Source organism: Lasioglossum baleicum, chromosome 14 (assembly GCF_051020765.1).
Source record: "Lasioglossum baleicum chromosome 14, iyLasBale1, whole genome shotgun sequence".
Classification (NCBI taxonomy): domain Eukaryota; kingdom Metazoa; phylum Arthropoda; class Insecta; order Hymenoptera; family Halictidae; genus Lasioglossum; species Lasioglossum baleicum.
The window spans coordinates 12,436,878-12,456,599 of record NC_134942.1 but is presented as its reverse complement, the minus strand read 5'-3'; the positions used below and the strand labels follow the sequence as shown (position 1 = coordinate 12,456,599).

Genomic DNA, 19,722 nt, shown 5'->3' with positions numbered 1-19,722 from the left:
GCAATAAATATTCCCCGTAGATTGAGTACTAACTGCGCGGAAATTTTATTATTATTTTATGCGGTTATCAACCTACAAACTACAGCTTCTTTTCAAGATATGAATAAAGATACGAGGCAGGAATCCTTTAGAGTCCTTTTTAGTAAATGGTATTAGGTGCATTGATACGCCAGTTTTATCATAATTCAGGATTTGAGAAATACTTTCGAGAAGTCGCACTTTGTGAGGAGAACATGTTTCCAATTTCTAGTTGAATAATAATGTATCCAACTAGATAAGAATGTTTCGTTAATTAAAAATTTCATGTGTTTGAAGTTGATTTAACATTAGTTTTTAATGTGCAGTCAAATTGCTGAATCTGTTCATTTGAGACTTCTAAAATAAAACATGAATAAAAGTGATTTATTTTAGAAGTCTCAACTTACATTAATAAAAGTGATCTACATATTTAATTTAAAAAATAATAAATTACATCTTCTCCGACTTTTCGGGGCAAATACCCCACTGTGCGGCGTGCCCGCGGAGGATTAATTAAAATAAAGTAAGAAAAGATGCTGCGTGGCGAACAAAGAATATCGATTGCGTGCAATTCCAGCCGAGGAGGAACGCCGATGAATATTTACGCTGGCAGGCGATCTCGTCCTTCGTAGTCGGTCTCCTCGATTCTTTGTCCCAGTAACGCGCGCCGACTTTCAATCAGCTGGAGGAAAAAGAATCGATCGCGATGCATCGCGCGGCCCATTAATCGGCCCGTTAATTAATCATGAGACCGTTTAAAGGGACGGGGCTTAATGAAAATGTCAATGACGCCGGTGGTAGGGAGCAAACGGAGCGAACGTGTTGCATTTGGTATTCGCATGGCGTTCCGATCGGTCGGGGACTCGGGCACACCGTTTCTTGCCGGCTGCCATACTCTTTTTCTCGGCGTTGATTTGCGCCCTGGGCAATATTCGTCATTGCGGACACCTTGCCCGATCACGCCCTGGAGCAAAGAAACGTGACTTTCTGCGTTTCATGAGCCGGGACGCATCGCGTTCCCGGCAATCTTGCATCGAATCGTGGTTTCGATACTCATTTCCGCCTCGTCCCCGGCTACGTTCCTGTACAAGAGCGTTTCTTTCGCGACGATGCTCTCTATCTCTCCTCTGTCTCTCGTGAGCTGTTCTTTTTCTTTTCTTTCTTTTATCGCCGTTCCCCCGACCCGGCCCAGCCGGTATAAATGAATTGGAAGCGTGGATCTCGTTGGCAGCCCCCACCGTTTCGCCACTCGCATTCTTCTCCGAATCACTGCGGTTCAGAGCGATACGCTTTTTCCCGTTGCTGGAAGCGATGCATCCCGAGAACTCAAATGAGCGTCCAAAAAGTATTTCAACATTAAATACCCGATCCTCGGAAGGTTTTCCATACATATTTGTTATAAACCTGTCAGACTTTTAACTGCACAGAACATTATTAAAATAAATACAAACGAACAGACCAATACTGTGCGCATAAGACCGCACGACCGAAGTGAAAACTTCTATGGCGATTGCACACCTGTCTGTTTCTCGCTCGCTCGGCTAACCTCGGCTCCCCCGAGTTTACCCGAATAGCGTTTCACCTAGGAGCGTGACGGATCAGACTCATTCGCTGCCCAACAGTTGTGTACGTGGTGCGTCCAAAGAAGTTTTTACTTCAAAAATAAAATATTTTCTCCGACGTAGTAAAATTCTATAATCGTTGTAAATGTATATAGTTATTGGAGAATATATAGGCACACAATAAATATAAACTTTCTTCTTCTTCTAAGAAATTATGAACATCGAAGAAATTGTAATCACTGTAACCGTAAAATAAATCGTAATGCCAGGCAGAGTCACCAGATGAGGAGAGGAAGGACGAATCGCGAGGGGACAAAGTGAATCCCTCTCTCTCTGCGAGTACCGAACACATACGCGACAGTGACGAAATGCGGCACGTGACCAGGCTGTAGCGGAGCGTGGGGGCAGACTCGGTAGAGTGGGGACACGAGTCTTAATCTGGCGACACTGACTCTGGAAGTGGTTGAATTGAATTTCTAAAGTGTATTCAACAAACAATTATTGTCCGGTGGAAAAGAAAAATGCAGAATTCACGATCGAGCACGGTGTAAATAGAAATATTGGGTTGGCAAATAAGTTCGTTCGGTTTTTTACAGTGGAATAAATCACAAAAACCGAACGAACTTATTTGCCAACCCAATAGTTGCATGGCGTAGTTGTCGAAACGGTGCTCACATAATCAGAGATTTTTCTATTATTAATATAATTCTATTATTCATCGATAAGGGAGCAAACTCATTTTTCCAGGATTGTAATGGTGCGGGATTTGCGTTCTCATTTCTCGATAATACAAAAATTGGGGTTTTCAGTAGTCAAAAACGCCAGACAAAAGCTATTTTCATAGCTACATGCTGCCGAATAATGCAAATTACGCCTCATAAATGAAGAAATAGAACTTTTCAGGGCGATAGCGGCCTAGATCGATCTTCTATCTAGCGTTTTTGACTACTGAAAAACCCTATTTTTGTATTATCGAGAAATAAGAACGCGAATCCCGCACTCTTGCAATCCTGGAAACGAGTCTACTGCCTTAAGATCGCCATCACCGGTCCAATTTTTCCAAATTTCGAAAGACCCAGAAAATTGCCAAGGGAACACGTTCTCGGCTCGTTTCAAGGTGGACTGAAGAATTGGCGAAACCGGTGCAAGAAGCCGGAGCCTCCGGTGGTCTTCGTTTTTACGATGGCGTACTGGTTCACGCACAGAGTACAGCCAGCTCCAACTTCGTTAGTCCAAGGCTGTAGGCTATGCGATGTATTTATTCCTAGCTCGTAAATTGCGCAACCTCTTGTCGCGTCGCGCCCGGGGCTCGATTATTAGTAATATTTAACAATGCAAACAGCAGAGCGCGCTTCGCGACCGCGACCGAAGAAAGCGTCGTGTCGCGCCGCGCCGGTTCGCCATTTAAGGACAGACCGTCACGAGGCTGGCCGCGGTAACCCACAGAAATTAACGCTTTGCAACGAATAAACGTCCAAAGACAGATTTACACTTGCCTTCGCTTCGCGTTGCACTTTTACAGATACAACAGACCGAGGCGGCTCCGCCAGTCGCGCACCGCATACCGAGTACATGAGTCATTTCACGGTGTGGCTACTTTGTTTTCTGCTGTCTCGCGTAATGCGTCTCGTCCCTCCACAGAAAAAAAAATACCGGCGGCTTTATCGCTCTGTTTCGACGCCAGTGATAAGTTGCTTTCGGACGATCCTCCTTTTTTCGAAGCGGACGCGCGTGCTGCCGAGGTTACCGCGGCCTGGCCTAAGGGTAGCTATGCGAATACGTGGCTCTTGTCCGCTCGTTTCAACGTGACAGTTCGCATCTCGACGATACCCGACTCCCCTTCGCCCCGCTCCTCGTCCCATCATGCTAATAATTACGCTGATTGGCCGAATGGACGCGCAGCAATAATGTAACTTCGAGGGTTGCCTAATGAGTCTGTCTCTCCATTTTTATTCTACAGGCCGCGCTGTGCTCGGTGCATCGTATGTCACTTTCCCATTTAAAACACGTCCAAAGTAGCGTAATATACTCCGCAACATTATTATAAGGCACTGATCCTAGGGCATGGTAGCCTAATGTGAGACACATTTCAAGAAAATCATAACTACACTGGTGGTCAAAATGATAAGGCACCTCGAGGTTTTTAGCAATGAACATTCATTTGTACATACACGTAGAGAGTGAATATACAATAAAATAAGGTGCTAACTTTTATATAATACAGGGTGTCTCAGTTGAAGGAGTCTACCTAAATATCTCCTTTATTTTTAATGGCACAAAAAATATATTTTTGGCATAATTTAAATGGTATCGAAGGAGGAATATCATAGAAGAACAATTCTTTTTTGTCCGTTCATTTTTTCAAGGTCATCGTTATTTTGTATCGAGAAAACTTATCTTTTTTTATTTAACATGTATTTTTTATCATGCAATGCGGTAGTCGGCGTCAAGATGAGTTAAACGACCTACGCACCATGACCATGAAGTGATCTTGAAGGCGAAAAATCTGTTTCAGTTTGAAGAATACAAAAGTAATAAAACGAAAAGGGTAATCTTATTTTATTAGTTGCTCCAAACGCCTTAACACACCACATGTACATCCTATTTTTAGTTATTGTTTTCTTACTTTTAATAGTAGCGGAAATAATTTAGGTCTTCGAGTTAAAATTAACACCCTGTATACACGGGTGGAATTAATTCTGGACACTGAATTAAAATATTCTTTATTTCATATTTGTGCAGAAAATGTATATATACATATATATTCTGCTGTGCTAAATTGATACCGTAATATATTTATTGTAATCTATAATGTTTATACTTAATATTTTCACACGATCTTGTGAATGTTTTAAAATTTTAATTTAAAAAAATCTAAGTATAAGTAGGTTTAAAACGTCAAGGAATTAAAAAATAGATAATTAAATTAAACAGGTCTTTAATCTTCGAACGCCATGTGCGTCTATCTAGGAAGCAGCGTCTTATTTATAACAATATCGTCTTTAATATCAATTTTAGATGATCGCTAGATCACCAAATGCTTCAATAAATAAATTCAATATCAAATATAATGTTTACATATTAATTATTCCGTTTTCTAGAAGCCAAAGCATTTTTGTTGCTAAATATAAAGTTACTCAGGATCAAGTCAATTGTTAGAACAACGGCACGATTTTCATCAACGAAATGAAAATGATGTTTTTCAATCCACGGATGTTTAATTGAAAATTAAAGCAGAGGTATTAAAAATCGCATCATTAAACGACGTGATTTATAAGTGTGCGTACCAGTGCCTCGCTAAATGTTCCTTTTACAATCAGCTGTTAATTATTTCCACCGCCGCATTATAGAGGTTATTTATCCCGTGGCCGGCCGCACGGCCAAACTTTAATTGAAAACGTTTAGTTTATTGCGCGCGCGTGATTATTTACGGAATAATTTTGCGATTAAGTGTATGGCGTATCCAACGACGTTGAAGAGCAAAGGCGCTGACCTTCGGAAGGTCATCCGTCTTGCAACGATGGACGATACGCTTCCGTGTGCCAGCAATGGCAGCTCTACACTCTCCACGAGGAATATATTGACCCGCGGGTGAATAAAATCATTATTTCTTGCTATTTGACGGCCAGTTAACCGATGGGAGGAATTAAGTTGTGAAATTAATTCGCGGAAGAAAGCTCTCGTTGATTTCACCAAATTTGGCGTGGCTGTTTCGCCTGAGTCACACTATCCTTGCAGAGATGCAGTGTGCAAATGTTGTACACAACTATGATTCAGGGTGATGTTATTGCTGCATTTATTTAAAAGTGACTGACATGCTTTATAAAAATTACAAGATTGGGCTTATCTAGAATTTCAGCCATTCTTGTTATTAGACTGCGGATTTTATACATTTATAACGAAAACGTGTAGGTGTAACCTAAAACTGTGAAGTCATTGGAACAATTGAAAAATACCGTTGTATTATTTGCAGTCTATTAAATGTATCAAAAAAGAAAATAATATTCTGTTTCACTCCAGTTAAAAAGATCCGCAGTCTAGTTATTACAGTACATGTTTAACTTATTGTTAATTCATGTTTGAAATAATTTTAACAATTATAAAATAAATAATCTGGAACCGGTCAATTTGACCGGCGCTGGTAGATTCAGTGTTAAGTTTTATGTGCGGTGGTTTACTGACACCATTTTCGCAGATGCCGAACCTGTCGTAAACGTATCAGTTATATAAATCATTTTTAGAACGTATAATATACAAACTTTATGACACGATATAATTGCGATTATAATTACTCGTGTAATAAGCGATTAAAGTTTCAAGCGTGAAAGAGGTCAGAGGAAAAGAAAGAGAGGCACAGAGCGTCGATGCGCTCGGAAAAGATGAAAGACTGGCGCGAGTTCAAACCTTTAAGTGAAAAATTAAATTTTTAGTTTTTCTTAAGTCTAGCTTTTACCCCATCGTATTCTTCTCGTTTTTCTAATTAAAATGATACCAAACACGACATTATTTTATCCTCACAACTGAGGGACCCCCTTGAAGAGACTCGTCTCCCACTCTACCTTTCCCCTCCTATGGCGCTATTCCCCCACGCTACCGCCACGGCCCGGTCACGTGACGCGATTCGTCTCTGTCGTGTCACGATGTCACGTGATTAATCAAGTACAGGCAGAGAGAGAGGGTAACTTTTCTCCTCAATTTCTATAGCTCCGGGGTGCCAGCCTTTTGGGACACGGCAATGTTGTATTTTTATTTTATATTTTTAATTTGTTAAATTTAGTAACATATATATTGGCTTTTTCTAGTTCTGAATTCTTTGTAAGACTCAACCGGTCACCCAGCTCTCCGCTCTCTTCTTCTGCCGTGTATTTTCTTATGAAGAGGAGCGCGTTATTGTTAGTATCCCATGGGCTCCAAATATCTTAGGACGGCCCTGGTCAATCCCCTGATCTGACGACAGCTACGGAGAGACTATTGTCAATTCCAAAATAATTTGAGGGTACAGTGACTCCCAATAACATTCGGCCACTCTTAAAAAGATGATAACATTTTTAATGTTGGACCATGCGATTTGAAATTTTTTGCGAAGTTAGTTGGTTTGCTACACAAAGTGATCAAAATTTTTGAAAAAAATTGCAAGTAGTCGGAATTGCAGAGAAAATACTAAAAGGAAAATTTAGAAAACACGTTTCGTAGATCTGTATCAATTAAACATATTCTGAAAATTTCATAAAAATCGAGACAATAAAGTTTTATTCAATTTTGTATTTGTATTACATTTATTTTAAAAGCATGTTTTCCTAATGTGTGGCCCGCTGTAACGTCACGCGTCATCAAAGTAGCCGATGAAACTATTTGGGTTGGCCAGGCCTGTTTTAGCGTATTGAATTAATTCCTGAAGTTATGCCCACATGTTTTGAAGCACCCTGCACAGTTGATTGATGAAACTGTTTACTTCTGTTTGCGTGTGTGTCTGACCTTCAAATCATGCACGTATACTTTTGCACTGATCCAATAGAAGTTGAGAGTCGCTGGGTTAAGGCCAGTTCACGCATGTACGCGACGCAAGTACACGCATGTACTCGCGTACTTGACTCGTGAGCGGTGTACAAACTCTCTGAATACGCACGGCATGTTTGATGACACTCGTCCCTTTGAGCAGTCCAGGATAACCGACAGGCTGGCCAGGCGTTCAGGATGTCACGTAAGTTAACACACTTTGGTAACGCCCGTATTAGCACGTTCAACCGGACGTGAATCTTCGATGATTAACACCGCTTCTTGTCAGTTCGCGGCGACGAAGATTATAGATTCACGGAAACTTTCACTTTAATATCTTGGCAAACATGACACGCTGAAGGATAGCAATTATGTTCTATGGTTGCTTGAACCCTTCGCGCGGACCTTCGTATCTCGGACGAACTTGCGCAACTGCTCCTCTGGTTCAACAAAAACCACACGTCGGCTCTGAACATAGCGAGTGTCCAAACTAATTTAGTGCGCCTTCTCGAAACTGCAGACTTTTCTCCGTATGTCATATTCTTCAATTCTCTATCCTTCTGAAGGACTCATTTTAAAGGGGAAACTCTCAGGAATATAGAAACAGAATTTGTTAACATTTTTCGACATTATAAAGTTAATTATCGAGGTTGTAAAAATTATTTTATAATAGCACAATCCTTCCTGAATAAAACAAAACAAAATATAGCTCAATCGGATGAATAGTTACCGAGATAAAAATTCGTAAGCGAGGTCCGTTTTAGCCAAAATGAGCAACAATTGCAAACTTTGAAGGCCTGTAATTTTTACACCAATTCTAAACCGGTAAAATAATAACTTAAATCCTCCCTCCCCTCTAATTTCATATGAACTACAACAATATTTCATTTAGAACATAATCGACGATGGTGACGTCCAAAAAGTGGTCGATTTGTTATGGAATGACTAAAAGAATTGAACACTATCGGTGTATTATTTTCGTCTTGTTGACGTCATTAAGCAAAAATGGTACAATTGATATACAGAATGTCCCAAAATGTATATTTCCTTGAAAAGGGTGATTCCATTTTTGTGGAATAAGTATGTTCTCGAATTTTGAATCAATGAAAATTAAGCACATTTTATTATTCTCAAAATGCAATCATTTATGAATAGTGAGATTCAAACACGCAACATATTTCTAAGAGCGCAATAAATTATGCATAGAAGAACGCGGACAAAGGCAAGCAATTTGCACTGAAATTGACGTCTGCCAACCAGATTAAAAGCAGACAATCATGTAGCATTTACGAATTTCTAAAAATGCAATAAAAAGTTCACCAAGGTAAGCAGTTTCAATTTGAATTCACACGTGCTGGTCGGCTGGAAAAAATGCAATTTTCCATAAAAAATCTTCGTTCAATTGTTAAGGAAAAGTCACGCGGATTGACAGCGATGCAAGTCAGCCCACGCGATTCACGCACTGACGCAACGCAGCGTACCGCGTACAGAGGAAAGTAGCGAAACAATTAATCAATCAAAGAATGGCGACTATAATTAAAGGAGGAATGAAAAGACTGGCGTCGGTTCGTTAAAAGTAACGCCACGCAGAAAGGGTATTTTCGTAACGTGTTTACTCGTTGAAGGGAAAGATTCCTGTCAGGGTGTGACTTTGTTCGAAGGCAAAACAATCACGTCCACGTGTATCCTTAGGTACAATGGCAGGCGACGGCGGTACCGTGGATGATGCACAATGAAGCATAATTCAAAACGAAGATCCATAGGATAGACGCGCACCGGTATTCTACTACAATCCCTGACCCCCGTCAACAACGCTGCTGAAGAAACGTATTAATAGGCCGGGGTGTTGCACACAATGAACGGTGTCGCTCGTCGTCGCTGTAATCAGCGTCGCGCGAGTCAATAATCATTCCGCGGACGACAATTACGGGGACAATGACGGCCGCGTAACAATTTCTCGTTTAAACACTGCCATCAATATTCTTCGCGTTCCAGAGTAATTAGCCGGTGTCAGAAGGCGGCACGTGAAAGCGTTTGCAGTTCCGTATGCGGTGACACGTGTTATGGCGTTCGTTGTCATCAACATCTCCTATGAAAAATGACGGAAAAGTTATTCCTAGAAAACATTATTGTCTTTAATATATATATATAGGGTGAGAGAGAGTCACCTAACGTTATCACCTCAAAGATCTTTAGATTGTCTTCATAGATATACATTAAATGTCTTGCGGACAAAGATGAATGGCAAAATGGGGCTCATGCCACACCAAAAAAATGTTTGTTTTTATGCAATTTTTTTTAGAGATATCAAGGTCACCTTCATTTTTTTTAATGGAACCACGTTTTTTCAAACACCTACAATGAGAGTCCCTTCCATTAAGAATTCATTCCGTGACCTTGAGTAATTATAGTCACTGAATTCGTAATGTAAGGGACTATCATTGTAGATGTTTAAAAGAAAAGTCTACGATGTCATTTACTAAACTAATTGTTCCAGCCTTACAGAGAAATTGAAGTCGTTAGGTCCATTCATAAAGAAAGCTATTCTGATTTAAAGTGTGTGTGATCAGTTTTGCTCCTAACTGTATACACCATACTCGTAAAAATATAAATGATTCGCTTTTAAACCTCAATGCGAAATCAGTAGTTTTCCAATTCTTCCGAGGTTTTTGATTTTTTACAATTGAGATTTTTAACTTGAAAATCTAAATTAATTGCTGTATATGTATCTGGGTAATGGGCACCTGTTCGATATTTTTTCAGAATTTTCGCTTATGATTAAATAAGAATAGTGGGTCAAAAACTTCAATGCGAAATCTGAAGTTCTCCGACTTTTTGAGGTTTTTGTTTTCGTACAACTAGTATTTTTGACTTGAAAATCTGAATTAATTGCAGTTTTTGCATCTGGGTGTTTGATGTCTGATATTATTAAATGGGGTAACTGGTCCAAAAACTGATTTTTTCCATTTTACCCCATAACTACCCTCCCGGTTGACATAAGGGGTTGAAATTTTACACGACATGTTTGTTCTCGATGCCCTGTCGAATGGTTCATAGGCTGTTTAATTTGGTCCAATTGAATAATAATAAAATATTTTTAAAGAATTTTAATATTAAATTTCAAAAAATTCCATCTTATTTCAGATAAAATCACTAGTAAATGGTAAAAAGAAAAATTAGTTTTTGGTTCTAATCCCTGTAGGTTCAACGAGTACATTTTACAGCAGCAGTGCGCTATATTTCCGTTCAATTATCTATTCCATGGTACCCAGAAACACGATAAATTTCTTCATAACAAAGGAAGTTTTCTTTTATAATAGAGTAGTTCGGTTCGAGCCTAAGAATTGTGACTTTATATTTGCACTGTATCATTACACTCATTGTTGTTGTATTCTGACCCCCGTTATCGTGTTATTAGTGTTTATTAAAGGGAGTGGCAAAAATATAAGCTGCTGCCCAAGTCTGGAATACAAATTCTAGATCGAACAGCGATTGTTACACTGAGACCTCGCGTAGATCGCCGTTAATACACCGTGGAAATAGTATCGCAGCCGCCGCCAAGCCGCGTTTCGCAACGATCAATTGCATTATTGCTTACATGCCGATACGCGGTTACCCGTTTTTCCAAGGAATGGATGAATAAATTAATGGGAGAAACCTTGTAGCGCAATGCTCGGACGTTTCGCTGACATCATTAATATTAATACACAATGATCTCCTAACGGTACTTGTTTGCGCGCCGTTTTTCTTTCTGCGCATCACCTACGCCAAATAGTTTTTACCATTGTTCCCCAGTTCAAGGTTCTCTTGCATTCGCAGTTCAGTTATTGTGTACAGCAACACATTCTTGCTTCATGAAATTAGTCATCATTCGTCTGTAAACAATTTGAAATTTTCATTAAAATTAAACAACTTAAAGGTTCCCTTGCATTCGCCGTTCAGTTATTGTGTACAGCAACACATTCTTGCTTCATGAAATTAGTCATCATTCGTCTGTAAACAATTTTAAGGTTCTCTTGCATTCGCCGTTCAGTTATTGTGTACAGCAACACATTCTTGCTTCATGAAATTAGTCATCATTCATATGTAAACAATTTCCAATTTTCATTAAAACTAAACAATTTAAAGGTTCTCTTGCATTCGCCGTTCAGTTTTTGTGTACAGCAAAGTATATGTAATTTATGCTTTTCATTACATAAAATATTGAATGTGTAGTATATGATATTGCAGAATACACGCATTTATAAATTTATGTATCTACTGGATATAGTGAAAACAATTTATACAGTCGGCTCCCGTACAACACGACCAAAAAACTGTTTTAAAAAACTCTACATACGTATTTTATCACATAGTAAATATACAGTAAATCTACTAAAAGTTGTTTAAAAAAATCGTACAATTACTGCCACAGAAAGTACACGTATACTCCTATAGTCTGTTGAAACAATTTTATTATCGCGTTATACGGGAGCCTACGGTAACAGTAAATTTAAGGTATGAATTACATTTACATAATTGCATTAGCTTGCACGATTGAATTATATTTTGTCGAATTGGCCTCTGCACACTTATAAATAACAATATTATTTATAAATATATTGCGCGACTTATAAATAGACTACGGATTTCCTAATTTCACGTTTAGTTCCATATTTAAAATTTTTTATTAATTATTTAGTGTGAGCCAAGGCACTTCTTTTCTTATATGTCCCTCCCACAATTTTAAATAATTTGGTTTGTGAACAAAATATAAATGCACAATATCTTAATACAAAACAGTTAAGATTGAATTACATTTTGTTGAATTAGCTTGCACGATTGAATTATATTTTGTCGAATTGGCACACATATAAATAATAATATTATTTACACAGTGCTATTAATACATCATATACAAATATATTATGTGACTTATAAATAAACTATGGACTTGGTGAATTCATATTTACTTTTATATATTTTACATTTCTTATTAATTATTTACTGTCAGCCAGTGGTATTTTCCCCTCTTCGAGGAACTATAACTCCTATAATTTTAAGTAATTTGGTTTGAGAAAATTGTATTACATGGTCCACATAATAGGAAATATGTATGCAGAATCTCAATATAAAACAGTAGCCTGATGTCTTTAAAGATTTGCATAAAAGGCTCACAAGATGACGTTTCTACACGAGAAGAGCCTCCTGAAGTGTTTCGTGATTCTACTACGCACACCTAATTTGAAAAAAAAAATATGTACACCGAGGAAATATTTGTTCACATGAAAAATAAAAGGTGTTAGCAGCGGTAGAACGCACGGTTGTGAGAAATAGGAAGATATCAGCTGCTAACTGTACATAATGGTTTACGCAAAGGTTAAACGCGCGTCGAGGCAAATTGGAGGTCAAGGTGGAGAAGGAGAATTATCGAAACTCTCGTTAATTGTTCATATAGACACAGTGAAGGTCGGCCGCGACACCGGTGGAGCAAACAGACATTACGATTTCCATGGGAGGTCGATGACGTCGTTGGAGGACGCGTTGCATAGCGGTTCTGCAAGATTTCTGGAAAGTGGCACGCCAGATGTTCGAACGTCATCTGATGGACACGTTGCGCCAGCCGGATATTTCAAATCGATATCAGCGAGCGACGATAATTATGGTAATCCCTGCATTACTCGGTAATGAAAGTGTTCGAGGGATGTCTCTATTCATGGCGGAGGCGATGAAAATGGACACGGGATTATTGTCGCTTCGAATATGCACACCGACACCCATAATTCAACGGCTAATGATCCTCCGCGAGGGAAACGCAAGCTATGTAATTCGGGTATGTAATATGGCGACTACGGGAATTACAATGATTCAACTTTCTCGTTTAATTCTTAGGTGATCTGACAAAGAAGTAACCCTTAATTTTATTAATTAAATTTGAGATTAAGACATCGATATGTAATTTCAAACAATAAAAAGATTCCAATTTAAAAGTATCAATGAATTTCTTACAACTTTCTAAAACCACTAAACATACAAATGAATTTCCATTTAGTTGTCTTATAGTTAATAAATACGATTTTTATTTTCAATAAAGATCCACAGTCTATCATAATGAAAAGATGTACAGTGGATCAAAAAAGATTGATTTAAACAATCTCTCGTTGAATTGTCTAAAAGCAGCAGCAATTCCATTGATGATTCAACCGATTTTTAGAATCAATATAAAGTACCAACTATTGAAATTATTATTCAAAAGAAAGTTATTGAGCTCGGTGATTAAAAATTACCTGATTCCAATTGGTGAAGTATTAAATGTACATTGGTTTAAAAAATGTTATTTTCAAACTTGATTGAATTATATTGAAAACTATGAATGGATTTTCAGTGTTCCATGTAATCATAACTTTATATTGCAATGAATTAAGTGATTATATGAAACAGCATTCGTAAATGAAAAGGAAGATAAAGAAATCTATAATCTTTCAGTAAAAAGCATAATTACATGGAATACTGAAAATGCATTAATAATTTTTAATATGATTAAATATAGAGTGTCAAACTAAAATTTCCTAAATTGATGAACTTTTAACACTTTACTAATGGGAAGCATATTAATAGGTTTTTAATCACTCAGAGCCTAAGAACTTTCTCTTAAATAATTGTTTCAGAAGCTGTTACTTTATTTTAATTCTAAAAACTGGTTGAATAATGAATGGAATTATTATTTTTGCTACTCATTTGAATTTCTGCTTTCATAAATAATCTAATATTCACATATTTGATTTATATTTCATTGATAATTGTTGTTTAAAATAATTCACTGCCTTGTTTATCAATTTGTTGGTACATATTTGTCGAGTGTACTTCTTGTAAGCACATTGGAATTTAATCGCAATTAGCATTAAAACTTGTTAATGTAAACCTAAACTTTCTCACAAAAACCTATAACTGCATAGAAAATGTACAAATAATTTTAAAAATTATGGAATCTAATTCTTTCAGCAATTCTCTTCCCAAGAAAGTTTTCCGACAGCGATAAGTTGGTTTTTCCGCGGAATGTGGTTACAATAGTCACACGCGAGATTACTGAAATTGCAGGCAAATGATTATGATGTTAATGAGGCCGCAGTTAAGGTGATTCTAATTAGAGTATTCATGTGAAAAACTGGTCAGGTTTTTTCCCGATAGGGACGCGCATCGTCAAATTCGAATTCTCAATTAAGACAAATCCTTAATTAAGACGGTAAGAACGGCTTCAGTCGTTCGCGGACGGAAAGGAATGTAGACGCGAAATTTTTCAGGCTGGAAAAACGTAACGTTACGTGATGAGATTAATCAAATACCACAACGCCGATGCAATTACGGTATCAAGTGAAACGTATTCAGATTATGGCCCCGTTGCTTTAATCCCGGGGAATTTATGCAAGCTATACGGACACGTCGATGCTCTCTTAGCTTCATCGTGAAATACTAAATTATGATGTAGTAACCTATGTTAATTGTACAGATAGGTTATATAATACCGGGTTGTTAATTAGACCGCGAACGGTGTAATTAAATCGTGATATCCAGCCCTTGTTCGATAATAAATAAAGCCAGTATTTAGTGGTTGTCATATCATAAATGGAGAACGAATACTCCCATAAACATTAAACGTGAATGGCTCCTCCGTGTAGTACGCGACGTGATTGTTCTTGTGTAAAACACCGGACACTTTCGTTCTGTTAATGTAAATGATGAGAGGAATGTTGATTAATGTATCAGTTATCCAATTTGTTTTGGCTCTAACATGATTCTATTCATGAAGCGGATTCATTCCAATATAATTGGACGATATAACGTAATCACTAATCTGTATCTGTAATCTGATCGTGATTTACATGAAAATTGAAAATTAATTGATCTTGTAAATGAGGTTCCAGAAGGTTTCCAGAATTCTCTGTGACTTGTAGCTCTTCTGTGTAACTGTGTGTTAGTTAGTACTGTAATTAAAATGACATTTAATTTATAGCTTCAAAATATTTTGCAAAGTATTTTTTTTTTGTTAACTACTTTTTAGAAAATTTCCAATTTAAACAAATACTAATCGTTTTATTTGTTTGTTGTATATGTTCGTAGTCTTTCTTATCAGGTTTTAATTAGTTTGTTTGATTATTGCATTTTTTTGTGTTCTTTTCCACTATGTTTTTCTGAAACAATGATATAAGATAAAGTATGTGACTATTAAAAATATTTATGACATGCATTTTATCTAATCTTGTAATCCATTTTACGTTATAGGGATCAATGTCTTGTGAAAATATGTCTACGAAAATATGTTTTCGTTAGAAAGTCACAACAGCTGATTCATTACAAAAATGCTTGTCTTTAATTATTTCATTCAAAAACATACTAATTTGCATCTTCAGCAGTGATATTGCATAAGACAGCGCGGGTGGTATGATTATATGGCACTTGGCAAAGCACGATTATAAGAGCCAAGCACTGTATTTCAAAGTAGTTATTCAAACAGTAAGATTAGGTGTTTGATGAAACATAATTGTCTGATAATTTGGTATAATTCAATTATTGTATTAATGCTTCATAAATACGTCTTGCTATCTCAATAATCCTAAACTAAAAAATTTGGAATCTGTCATTTTGAGGGGTCCCTAGAACCAGTGTTAAAGATCCTCAAAAGGACAGACTTTCCCAATAAGACGCTACTAAACGTATCTTGCAATTTCAGTGATCCTACACTAAAAAAATTGGAATTTTCCATTTGAGCAGATTCCTCAGATCTAGTGTAAAAGCATCCTGAAAACAATAGACTTCCCCAACAAGCCTCTAACAAATGCATCTCACAATCTCAAAGATCATAAATTAAAAACTTTGGACCCCGTCATTTTAAGAGGTCCCTAAAACCATTGTTAAAGATCCTCAAAAGAACAGACTTCCCCAACAAGACATTACTAAATGCATCTCCCAATATCAAAGATCATAAATTAAAAACTTTGGAACTCGTCATTTTGAGAGGTGCCTAGAACCAGCGTTAAAGATCCCCAAAAGAACAAACTTTCCCAACAAGACATTACTAAATGCATCTCACAATCTCAAAGATCATAAATTGAAAACTTTAGATCCCGTCATTTTGAGAGGTCCTTAAAACCAGTGTTAAAGATCCTCAAAAGACTTTCCTAACAAGACATTATTAAATGTATCTTGCAATTTCAGTGATTCTACACTAAAATATTTGGAATTTGCCATTTGAGCTGGTTCATCAGATCTAGGGTAAAAGTATTCTGACTTTCCCAACAAGCCTCTAACAAATGCATTTCACAATCTCAAAGATCATAAATTGAAAACTGTAGATCCTGTCATTTTGAGAGATCTCTAGAACTAGTGTAAAAAATCGTAAAACAATAGACTTTCCCAACAAGTCTCTAATAAATGCATCTCACAATCTCAAAGATCGTAAATTAAAAACTTTGGATCCCGTTATTTTGAGAGGTCCCTAAGACCAGTGTTAAACGTCCTGAAAAGAACAGACTTTCTCAACAAGACGCTACTAAATGTATCTCGCAATCTCAGTGATGCTACACTAAAAAATTTGGAATTTGCCATTTAAGCAGGTTCATCAGATCTAGTGTAAAAGCATGCTGAAAACAATAGGCTTTCCCAACTGAACAAGACTTTCCCAACACTCCCCGAACCCATCCGGCGATATTCCCAAACGCCCTTTACGCAATGCTCTTGCGCCGCGCACGGTGATTACGCGGCTCCGATCGCGGCAATTACAATCTCATATTACCCATTCGCGGTGCCTCACAGCAAAGCATACCGCGCCGGAGCTCTTGGCATCCACAGGCGAGAGGAAAATCGGCGGAAGAGCGGTGGCAAGAGGGCACACAGCGGGAAATCTCGGCCGGAACCGGAAGCGGTGCGGCGCGCGGGAAAAAGAGGATCCCTCCTGCGAGTATATATATATATCCCCCTCCCGCCCCCGGAAGTCGCGAATAGAAAGGGAGTGGAAAAGAAAAGGCGCACAGGCACAGGCACAAACACACTGAGGCACAGGCACAGGCTCGAAGGAGATCCCTCGGCTTGGCGGGCTCGTGTGCCCGTGAGTCTGCGCGATACAGTTTATTTAAACCGGTCGAAAGGTGGGGATACGGTACTCGGCTCGGCTGCGCTTCGCTTCGGCGCGGCGCAGCGCGGCGCGTCCTCGCGGATCGCGAGCTTTAGTCGCACGATCTCGTCCGGAGCGTCGAGCCGCTCCATCGTCGCGCTCGAGAGAGTCCTCTCCTCGATCGATCCTCCGGGTTGATCCTCCGGATTGATCATCCGGATTGATCCCCGACGAAAATCCTACGGATGGTGTTTCTCCTCTAGTTGATCAACCGGCCTGGGATCGATCGATCGATCGTTTTCGACCGGCTCGGGAACACTCGGCGACGATCATCTCTCTTTTTTTCTTTTTTTACCAGTGAAAGTTTTTGCCCGACGAAAAAGCTCGACACCTTGTCTCTCTCTCACTCTCTGTCTCTGCGTCTCTCTCTCTCTCTCTCTCTCTCTTTCTTTCTCGTGGTCATGGTTCTCGTGAGTTCGGTGCAGGTGAACCGCGTGCGTGCTACTACTCGCAGGTTCGGTGGATGATCCTGAGCTATCCTTTGCTGGGCAGCATCGACAGTGAGAAAGGTGGGTGTGCGATGGAGAACGCAGGTGCTACCTACCCGGGCCCCTGCATCCTTGGTACTCTGTAAGACCTCGATTAACAGGATTAAGCGGCAGACGAACGGCAGGCCCCGTGATTGAGACTCGGGAGGATCAGGATTGTTGAGCGCCGCGTGATCAGCGGTGTTGTAGGGCTTGCTTGTATAGTCTTCGGATCAGTTGTTCGGCGGAGCAGGATTTTGTTTGTGACGCGGATTTTTACGGTCTGTGGGATGGTATCGAAAAGATATTGTTATGTTGATGCTGGGTGATGAGAGAAGGTGAATCAGTCTTGTAATTTTCTTGTATGACATACGTGTTGCTCGGGGAGTAAAGTATTTTGAGCAGGAATCTTGGAGAACAGGATTTACATGTGACAGAGTTCGTGTGGTTTTTAAGGTTTTGTGGAACGTCTACAAAAAGATATGGTTCTGATGATCGCTAGCGGTGAAGACTGCGAAATGTGAATTAATCACAATTTATCCTTTAGAATTATTGTGATAGGAGACGTAATTGTGTTCTTTGAACTACATGTGTTTTGTTTCGTACTATCGATCAGGGACTAGACAACGTATTTTGTATGGTCCGATTTTACCAATTTTTTCATTGCCATTTGTTTTGTTAACATGTTGGCTGCCACACCAGTGCTGATAAGTCAGAATATTTAATAATATAAGGATAGAAAATTATATGAGAATAATAATAATGCAAGAGTGTAATGTAATGTAATATAAATTATAATGTAATGTTATTAACAATAATATTATACGATATATACAAGTTTGATACATTTAATAGATTGCAGTAAAAATTTATTTTGATAAAAACATTCTGCAACTCAATTATGACTCATGTGGCAGACAAAATGTTAAAGTGTGGAACAAAATGAATCGATCACAATTTATAATTAGTCAAGAAAAAATTTCTCATGGTAGGAGATGAAAGCCTAATAAGAAGAAGAGTTCGTTTTGTTCGTACCTGTTGCTCGGAGAGTAAAAAGAACATTTTACACGTTTCGTGCCTTGCTAATTCTCTGGAACAGGATCTTCGAGTGACAAGAAACAGTCAGGTCTCTAAAACATGAAAAAGAAAGAAATTTAATGAAAAGAGATTGTTTTGGGCACTGTTGATCAGAGACTGGGAAATATGAATTGATCACTGTTCTTTAAAAACTTGATCATTCGTCCTTAAAAAAATTATTCTACGAGACGAAAGTGTAGTCACGAATTAAGAATGATTGATTAACCACTGTGTTTTTGGAAGATTCGTGTAGGTGTTGGAAGCCATTGAAAAACGTCCGTTTCATTCGGCAGTGTTGATCAGCTGAGAAAGAAATTCAGCAGTATGTATTTGCAAAATTAATATATGCTTAATAAATAATGCATTTTATCAAGAGCTAACAACAAACAGAAAATTTGTGTCTGAATCATCCTGTTGTAGCTCTACAATCAATGCCTACTCAACATCACATTTCTATTGTTAAAGTATTATAATACTCCAGTGTTCCTAATTAACAAAAAAAAGATACAATGACCTATTTCGGATTTTTTTATTGATCAACTATTGCTTTACAATGTTCTTCTAGGAAATTGTTATGTGTTACTTTATTCGTCCGCATGTTGCAATAACAGTCACTCGACGATCTCATAAACGCTATGATATCTATATGAAAACTCACGCCAGTCACTTAATTGCGCAATGTTACGTATATTACTAGAAATATTTATTGCATCGCTAGACTATTAAGCGTGATACGAATTACATCACTATCCACTGTACGCTTTTCAATTGCAACTGTGGAATGTTTTTAGGATATGCTCTCGAAATTCCGTTACAAAATGCCTTTTACATTTATCATTGGAAACTCATGTGTATAATCTATGCAAATTTTGGATAGCATTGTGTCTTATAATTGAAAATGAATCGCGAATGAATCTTCCACAGATATGAAGACTAAAGCTTCCCCTTTATAACG

At 38.2% G+C, this 19,722-nt stretch overlaps 1 protein-coding gene across 1 annotated transcript in view; it reads left to right on the top strand.

Annotated features, from left to right (window-relative positions):
• Window positions 1-17,221: 17,221 nt before the first annotated feature.
• LOC143215955 (uncharacterized) overlaps window positions 17,222-19,722 on the top strand; it is a 90,062-nt gene continuing 87,561 nt past the window's right edge. Inside the window, exon 1 of the mRNA XM_076438601.1 lies at window positions 17,222-17,732. The gene's annotated coding sequence lies outside the window, so the exon portion shown is untranslated. The remainder of the gene's footprint in view (window positions 17,733-19,722) is intronic.